Source organism: Pinus tabuliformis, chromosome 9 (genome assembly GCF_031772625.1).
Source record: "Pinus tabuliformis cultivar Carrire ecotype Pingquan chromosome 9, CPIR1, whole genome shotgun sequence".
Taxonomy (NCBI): Eukaryota; Viridiplantae; Streptophyta; class Pinopsida; order Pinales; family Pinaceae; genus Pinus; species Pinus tabuliformis.
The window spans coordinates 1,616,146,901-1,616,155,023 of record NC_142307.1 but is presented as its reverse complement, the minus strand read 5'-3'; the positions used below and the strand labels follow the sequence as shown (position 1 = coordinate 1,616,155,023).

At 35.8% G+C, this 8,123-nt stretch overlaps 1 long non-coding RNA gene and 1 other non-coding gene across 2 annotated transcripts; both read right to left on the bottom strand.

Annotated features, from left to right (window-relative positions):
- Window positions 1–6,035: 6,035 nt before the first annotated feature.
- Window positions 6,036–7,203, bottom strand: LOC149154959 (uncharacterized). Its single transcript, XR_016262608.1, has 2 exons — window positions 7,016–7,203; window positions 6,036–6,117 (listed from the first exon to the last, which is right to left on the bottom strand). It is a non-coding gene; the product is annotated as an uncharacterized LOC149154959 (long non-coding RNA).
- On the bottom strand, window positions 6,787–6,882 carry LOC149154960 (small nucleolar RNA Z103). Its single transcript, XR_016263885.1, has one exon. It is a non-coding gene; the product is annotated as a small nucleolar RNA Z103 (small nucleolar RNA).
- Window positions 7,204–8,123: the final 920 nt, after the last annotated feature.

The window sequence follows — 8,123 nt, the reverse complement described above, 5'->3', positions numbered from 1 at the left end:
GGATCATGATAGTCTGAAATACTTTTTAGAACAAAGATTATCTTTAGAAAAACAGAAAAAATGGGTCACAAATATGTTGGATTATGACTTTGAAATCATCTACAAAAAAGGGAAGCAAATTGTTGTTGCAGATGCACTCTCAAGAAAGGATGAGGATGTAGAAACATTGTTTTGTTCTATTTCTATTATCCAACCAAATTGGATAAACGAAGCAAGGGATAAATGGAAAAAGGACGAAGAAGTGTGGCCACTCATTCAAAAGTTGCAGAAGATTCTAGTTCAAACGATATTGCCAGAACTTGACAAGGAATGAAAAATCATACTGGAACTTGGAGCAGTCACAGAAACAAGTACCTGACAGCTACAAAATCGATCAATTTCAGAGTATCTCATCAAATGGAAGAACTTACCCGCTAAAAATTCCACATGGGAGGACAAGACTTTTATAAATAAACATCAAGAACTACTCAAGCATTGAGGACAACACTTTTTGAAGGAAAGGGGCATGTTAGGTTTCTATACTGCTAGTGTAACCCCTTATTGTTATTAGTACAACTCCCTTATTATATTGTTGTACCCATGTAGTCCACATATTGTTATTATTGTGCCCCAAAGAAGCCCACTATTGTTATTATTGTGCTCTTACATTATTATTGTTATGTCAGCTCTGATTATATTATGACTCCGTAGACTCCTATATATAGAAAGGAGGTCTTGTCATTTGTATCATCCAAGAATTGTTCATTTGTGTAATGTAAAGGAGGTTGCCCCCTCGAAGAGGCTAAATTATAAGGCGTTTATCTCTCTTTTCTATCTTTTTGTGAGTTGGTTTCATAACAAAATTTTGCGAGGAGAAAGCGATACGATGCTCTCTTGAGAGGGAGCTTCATATCCCACCATAAGAGGAGTTTTTAGCTCCAAAAGAGAAACCTCAAGAAGTTGTGGAGTAGCCACAGATTGAGGAGCAGAGAGTGGGGACAAGCACTCAAGCAAAACCATCCAGAGAAGGCAGAAAAATGACAAAGGAGGTTGACAGACTTGTGCAAGATGCGAGGGAGAATGTGGATGCTCCTTCAAATCAACGCATACAAAGAAGGTCATGAGATCGAGACACTGGCTACATGGCTCTAATCACTGAGCCAGTAGAAACTGAGCCATCCTCTTTCAAGGAAGCAATAGAGCAACTTGTATATGTTGATGCAATGGTGGAAGAATACGAATCCATTATAAATAACAGTGTTTGAAAAGTGGTCCCGAGAACAACAAACAAATCAATTATGGGTTCGAGATGGATCTTCAAGGTGAAGCATGCAACAAACGGAAGCATAGAAAAGTACAAGGCCGAATTTGTGGCCAAGATGTACTGTCAAGTTGACGGGATTGACTAGGAGGAGACATTTCTCCTGTAGCAAGGTATTCATCCATCATATCAATTATTGCTTTAACTGCACAGATCGGGTGGAAGATCCACCAAATGGATGTAAAAACAACATTTCTCAGTGAAGTTATTTAGGAGGTGTATATCAAGCAACCAAAAGACTTTGAGACTTTTAATTGGGAGTCTCGTGTGCAAACTCTAAGCGAGTGTTGTACGGTCTCAAGCAAGCACCTCGTGCTTGGTACACCAAAATTGATAGCTATCTCATTGGTTTGGGCTTCACCAAAAGTGAAGCGAATGCAAACCTCTATCATATCTTAGTAGAAAGTAAATTGTTGATTATTGTTTTATATGTTGATGACTTGATTTTAACTGGCAATGAGCAATTGATCAGATCTTGCAAGGAGGACCTTGGAAAACAGTTTGAAATGAAGGACATGGGTCTCATTAACTACTGCCTCAAATTGGAAGTATGGCAATGCGATGGGGAATTGTATGTGTCTTAGGGAAAATATGTCAATGAGATACTTCAAAGATTCTGCATGGACAATTGCAAACCCATGGAAACACCTCTAGCTACCAACTGGAGGAAAGAGGATGTCACTTCATGTGAGGAAGTGGATGTTATCGACGGTTGGTGGGTTCACTAATGTATCTTGTGAACACACAACCAAATATGCGCTATGCAGTCAATAGTTGAGCTAAGCTATGGTTAGGCTAGTCAAATTATTTTGGAGGGCAACTAAGCATGTTCTACAGTACCTTAGATGCACTATCCAGTTTGGACTATGGTATTGACGAACAGAGGGAGTGAAGTTATATGGCTTCACAGATGCACATTAGGCGGGGAGTCCATTAGACGGAAAAAGTACATCATGTAGAATTTTTAATATTGGGTCCACGACGATTTCTTGGTACAACAAGAAGCAAATATTTGTGGCACTCAACTCAACAGAAGCAAAATACATGGTTGTTAGTGAAGCAACATGTGGGGTGATCTAGATGAGAAATATATTTGTTGGATTGCTTGGTCAGATGATGGATCCAATTGCGACCTAGTGTGATAATTAAAGTCGCATCAAGCTCTCTGAAAATCTTGTTTTTCGGGATCGATCCAAACATATAGATATATGGTATCACTATTTACAGGATTGTTTGCAGAGGTAGCGAATGTTGTTGCAGTACATTCCGACAGAAGAACAAGATGTTGATATTTTGACAAAGGCCTTGTCAAAAGGAAAGTTTGCATTCCACAGGTGCAAGATAGGGGTGGTTGATAATCTCTTTCTTGTTGGGAGGGAAAGTTGAAGAATGTAGCAAGAAAATCTCAATTTGATTTTACCTTGATTAATTGAAAAAATTCAAATTTCCACATCAGCAAATACCTTGGATAATGTTAACTTGTGTGACATGGCTTGTGTCACCCAGTTTACTCAGTAAATTCAAGTTGGAGTTCGAGTTCAATTTTGCATTTGTGATTGCTAATTTGTAGCAATCAAGGTTAGTTATCTCAAGTTGTTTTCATTTAAACTAGTTCCAACTGTTGGAGAAACTAATGGAGAGTCAAGTTGTGTAATGGGACTTCAATCATACTCAATGATCATCCAGTTAACTAATCAATCAGCCCAAAATAGCTAATACATGCAAAGAATTTGAGTTACCTAATTGAGGTGGAGATTCCAAGGCATTGTAACATCAGTTGTAGACTAATCTTGATGATCAGCCTAAAGGTAATGGGCAATTCAATTGAGGGAATTTCCTAAATAATAGGAATTAATTCCTCAAAGAACATCGCAAGGAAATAGGAGCTAAAGCCAAAGGAAAATTTTACTAAGTCTTTGTCAGAGGCCATCAGTGAGTAGGGAGATAAGTTGTGCACTTGTAGGGTGAACTCAGTTGAGCAAAGCAATTGTAACACATCTATATTTCTTTTGATTAATGCAAGAGGCATTAGGGTTTTAACAAATTGCTTTCCCAGATAAAAATACTTGTTGCATGTGTGTTATTCCTTGTCTACAATTTGTTATTCTAAATTGCAATAATGTAGATATGTATTGTGATTTTCATTAAAACTTCATGGGCAATACAGATTAATTTCTATATTATATAATAATATTAATTTATATATAATATTAGATTATAATAAGTGAAAGGTTAAAAAAAAAAATTTAATATAATATTAAGTTTAATTTATATTATAATGAATATATAAGGGTGAAAAAGCTTTAATATTATATGGGGTTTAATATTATTATTAATCTAATATTTATATTAAAGGTTTAATTATATAGTGGTTTGGTGACAATTACAACCAAATCCACTAGGAAAGGAATCACTTCATGACACCTCAACCACAAAACCTAACCTAAACTCCAAAGTGTCAAAAGAATTGAACCTATAACCTCTCAATAGTAAAAGTGCTTTAACAAAATGGACTCAACCAATTGAGCTAGCTAACACTAAGGCTATATTATTAATAAAATTACTATTATTAAATTAAATATAAATATTACTTGTAATATAATATCAACCTAAATTCATCTTAACTTAATTTTACAAATATCAAAACTCAAGAAGTATCAAATCTATTTTCACTCTAAAAAAAATTATATATACAATTATTATATATAAAATAAATATCTTTATATATTTTTCATTTATAAAATAAATTTATAACAAAAATAATTGTTTTTATTATTAATTTTATGTTAATTTTTCCTTACCATGTTAAAATAATTAGAAACACATGATTTTGGAGCACATGATTTTGGAGGCCACCAATGTTTTTAATTGGCAAACTAGGAAACCTTGCCGCCTCTTTTTCGAGGTTAATGGGGTTTATTCCCTTAAACTCTCCATTTGCAAGTGATTTACAAACATCTACAAGGTTGGGACCAAAAAACTTACCCAAGATAAATTTCCCCTATATTGCATTAGAAGGTCAAAGCATTACCAAGGTCGAGTATATTGGATTTTTGATCGATTTCCACTGCCCTCACAAAATGTGCCCTAGTAGTTAGGTTACAAACATCTACAAGGTTGGGACCAAAAAACTTACCCAAGATAAATTTCCCCTATATTGCATTAGAAGGTCAAAGCATTACCAAGGTCGAGTATATTGGATTTTTGATCGATTTCCACTGCCCTCACAAAATGTGCCCTAGTAGTTAGGTTATGGACAAGTGGATGTGGACAAACTTCACTGAAGAAGGTATTGAGGCCCAAGCAATCAAACTCACATGCAAAGGTGACAAAGTCAAAGGGAACCACATTACAAAAGAAACGAACCCCCTGCAAAGCTAAAATTGTGTTTAGGTGAGGGTGTGCACATGAATCCGGTGGCAGCTTATGGCATAAAAAAGACTAATTGGTCACAAATTTAAAACTCTTCTTTCAAGGCGTTGTATTCAAATTGATTTTTGCTCCCATGAGGAAGCCCTCTCCATTTCTCGGGGTGTCTAGAGCATAGACTCCCCTCTAGTAATTTAAATTCTAGAGCCTTCATTTTGACATAAAATAAGAGCAATTGGACATGGTTGCAATTTGGGTTTATCTACCGAGGCTTCCCCCAAGGTTTTCAAAGATATGGACAATAATTTGGGGGCAGATTTCTCATCATCGCAATGGGCTATCCAAAACCTTGGATCTTATATTATTTATTTATTGTTATATTAAAATATGTTTTGAATGTGTAATATTTTGGATCTTATATATTTATTTATTATTATATTAAAATATATTTTGAAGGTGTAATATTACGAAAAATTGAAGTTTTACTTCTATATTTTATAAGAAATTTGGTCATTGAAAAAATAAAGAAATTTGGATATTGAAAAATAAAAATAAAAACCCGGGGCCATAGATTCAATTAGAACTGAAATACTTGAATTAGCTTCTCCTGTAATGAGAATCAAACGCCACATCTATTCGAGTAAAAAAAACAACAGATACTGCATGAGGTCAATATGGATTTCACAAAAGCTTTAAAGGCAACTGCATGAGGTCAAGTTTCTTTTATGAAGTCTATGAAGGCTCTCCTGAATGTGAGAAGCAGAAGCCATATCAAAAGCCACATCTATTCGAGGAAAAAGAGCCACATCTATTCGAGGGAAAAAAACAACAGATACTGCATGAGGCCAATATGGATTTCACAAAATCTTTAAAGCTAACTGCATGAGGTCAAGTTTCTTTTATGGAGTCTATGAAGGCTCTCCTGAATGTGTGAAGCTGAAGCCATGTTCTTCTTAGATCACTCCCATTGCTTCTAACTAAAAAGACGACCCAATGAAGCTTCTCCCAGAAGGTGGGAGGGCGAGAGACATATTCTTTTTATATCACTCTCATTTTTCTGGTTGAGAATAAATAATAAAACAGGACTGGAACGCGACATGTGAAGATTCTCGTTCTTCCAGAATGTGTAGAGGGCTGGAGCCATATTCTTTTTAGATCACTCGTTTTTCTAGTTGAGATAATTGATCAGGACTAGAACAAATAAGATTGAATTTAACTGAGAATAAATAATAAAACAGGACTGGAACAAGTAAAAGCTGAATTTGATACAAATGAAAGCTAACAAAAATATTCAACATCTGCAAGTAACTTGAAGGTGCCAAGTTGTTGAATTCTGTTTGGTATTTTATAGAATTTAAATCATGTGTTCCTGAATGTGTTGGAATTCAACTTCACATCTAGATTGAATTCAACTTCACTTCTAGGATTTCGCCTTTGTTTTATTGGTACTAGCATGACCAGAATATAAAACAAGGCAAAAATATATTAGTTGAAAACCATACAACAACCAACCACTAAATTTTTTTTAAAAACCGCCGTGTTTTCCACAAATTTCCCACAATCTATTTCGAACATTCTCCCAAAGCCTCCCATTTATGTTGTGCACCCACCCTTGAAATCTTAACCCCGAGCACACATATGTCATTCCTTCAAATCGAGAAATTTACCGAAATAAGATATACAAGGTCAGCTGCAAAATATGTAAACATTGTAACAAAATCTCTGGGCTTGACATGAGCGTAACAATGCCCCAGCGCAACCACTACCAAACTCGTAGCTGTTTGGACTAGCTATGGAGCAGGCATCGTAGTTGAAATTCGCAACTAGATTTGAATGTAAAAATGGTGCCTTAAATTTACAACACGGAATACCACCATGCCCTTTTCAAAGGTTGAATATCAGAACCCATTATATCATCCGGAGCCCAATAAAAAGTGAAACTGTTTGTTCGAATTCTATCAGAAAGTTCAAAATCAGAAAACAGACAAACAGAAAAACACACACAGAAAACCAGGGAAAATCCACCTATCAATATGGATACTTGCCCAAAATACCAAAACAGGGTGTTTCAGCAAAAGACCCACGATAAATACGAAGAATTAAATTAAGAGAGCCAGGGGGATCAGAATCGACTGGCTTGAGCTCCGAAGAGCAGAAAGCAGTAGTTAGAATCACTGTCGATCATATGGGGAAAGTTATATCATCATTTCCCCCTGCTCTTCTCTCTCTATGAACCCTCATTTTAATGTTACAAGCACAGGAAAACAAAAACAGAACACCTTACTGTCTACGCACCATATCTCCTTATCCTATAAGGAAGCACATAGCAGTAATCCTACCGCTTACCATGCAAATATGCACCTCCACACTTTGCTCCCCTTCTCTTTTCTCCTGCCTTGGGCCCTATATATCCGAAGGCTAAGGTATTGACAGGAAGCCCAAACCCTGATAAACCCTTCCCTTCTCTTTTCTCGGGCCACCTATATCCGAAGGCTGGTATGGAAGGTACCATCCCCTTCTCTTTTCTGGGGTTCTATATAGGGGAGAGATTCCTAATATTGTGCAGGGACCAGTGGTTGATATAATACTGGTCCCACCAAACCACCAGTGATTAAGATTTTTGAAACCAAAATTTAAACAGAAATAAATAACATTATGTATAAATAAGTTTTAAATTATGTCCAAAAATCACCCATACATTGACTGGGCCCACAACTGTCCATAAATAGTATTTTACTACTTAATATTGCAAAACATATTGACCCAAGTAGAAAACAGCTAGAGCCATAAAGGCTTCCAAACTGGTCTATTCCAGAAGTACAAAACAGCAGTCACTTCAACCCCCACTCATCAGAACTGCAACTTTGCATCCCACGTAAATATGCCTACCTGCACATAACAAAAGGAATGTATGTCAGCCATAACTGCTGTGTTGTTCAACAACTAAGCACCCTATGTTCAATAAATGACACCCAACCCAATAACAATTAAATCCAATTTGTTCAATAAATGAAACCCAACCCAATAACAATTAAATCCACTTTGTTCAATAAATGACACCCAGACCCAATAACTGCAATAAATGACACCCAACTCATTCTATTTCTCATTAAAACAGATCAAAGCACATGGATCAACAAATAAACAATTCTCAACCATTAGATCACAACAAATTAAATCCATACCACACATTCAAAATGAAGCCATTGCAATCCATGTGCATCCATGTCCACCAATTAAAATCAAGTCCCCAAAACTATAAAAGAAGTCCACCCACTGTTGAAGTTGCATCTTATGCTTTCAAACTATTCAGCAAACTTGAAGACAACATCACAAAACAGTGGCCAATATATTCAAGTTAGTTATCATTTATCAGATTTTTCTTACATTACAGTTCTGTTTTCATTGTTTTCATTTATCAGATTTCTTACATTACAGTTCTGTCCATTCATTT